At 31.5% G+C, this 1,056-nt stretch overlaps 1 protein-coding gene across 6 annotated transcripts in view; it reads right to left on the bottom strand.

Moving 5' to 3' along the window:
• The window catches only part of LOC107613793 (hydroxyproline O-arabinosyltransferase 3), a 7,548-nt gene extending 7,023 nt beyond the window's left edge, over window positions 1-525 (bottom strand). For 3 of the 6 annotated variants that reach the window (XM_021109797.1, XM_021109798.1, XM_016315947.2), the window contains exon 1: window positions 143-356. The gene's annotated coding sequence lies outside the window, so the exon portion shown is untranslated. Of the gene's footprint in view, window positions 1-142; window positions 357-383 lie in introns of those variants that run through there. The other 3 variants (XM_016315944.2, XM_016315946.2, XM_016315945.2) reach the window with 2 other exon arrangements.

Genomic DNA, 1,056 nt, shown 5'->3' with positions numbered 1-1,056 from the left:
AATTCATATTCAGAAACATGCTGGAAATGGAAAAGAACAATGTACATATATTGTTAACAAGTAACATTATACAGAAAACGTAAGGGAATTGATTTGATTTTTGGTTACAAATCTCGATTTGCAGAGAATTGAATCAACTTACACTCAAAATCAACACTCCGTGGCAGCTAGTAAAGTAAATCGGAAGCAACATGATGAACATAGAAAATGGGGTCAACGCCAAATTTTTAGAACTGGCGGCACTAATGTGAAGTGATACCCGAAAAACCTCAAATTGGATTGCAGAGAAATTGAAAAACTAACATGTAACAGAATGGCATTAAGGTTACAAAGTCAAAGGAAATAGTTGAAATGATGCATTCAGAGAGAGAGAGAGAGAGTACCTTTGCTTGTATTTTGAGTAAGAGACAGAGAGAGAAATCCACAATGATTTTTTTGGATCCAAGAAGAGAGAGAGAGAGAGAGACTGGTGTACTTTGCAGTATTTCCACTCCGACGAGTACAGCTCACGGCGGTGAAAGTATAATTATAATTAATTATAATAATTAATATTATTTATTATGAATCTAACTTTCCCAAATGGGGATTCTTAAAAAAAATAAACTATTAAAATTGTCCCCCAAGATATAATTAATATTTATTATGGATCTGTAGTTCTGTACAAATCTGATTGGACTTGTATTAAAATTTTTTATTTAGGCTGTTGTTTTGGCCGCTTTTTGGTTTGACGTGACAGTGATATTCTCATTTCAAATAGACAAGAGCTTGTTGCTAATTAAGGTGCACTTGAGCTTGGTTAGTGATTTATGTAATCATTGCACATAGACAAAAAGAATGCTTTTTGTGTTAATGTTATGGCATCAGTAAATTTGGTGTTAATTCCTTTCATGTTAGTTTTGTGGTTTTGTCCATGTTAATTTTCAAATTAGTTACACTTGGTTTTTTTTATGATTTTGGTTAATGCTGTAATTTAAATTAACCCACAATTATATTTTATTTACTGTCTGATAAATAGATACTGCAATGTCATAGTTCATCTTAAAATAAACTACATTA

The sequence above is a fragment of the Arachis ipaensis genome, chromosome B08 (genome assembly GCF_000816755.2).
Source record: "Arachis ipaensis cultivar K30076 chromosome B08, Araip1.1, whole genome shotgun sequence".
NCBI lineage: Eukaryota > Viridiplantae > Streptophyta > Magnoliopsida > Fabales > Fabaceae > Arachis > Arachis ipaensis.
The sequence above is the reverse complement of the archived record's forward strand: the minus strand, read 5'-3'. Positions and strand labels throughout refer to the sequence as shown.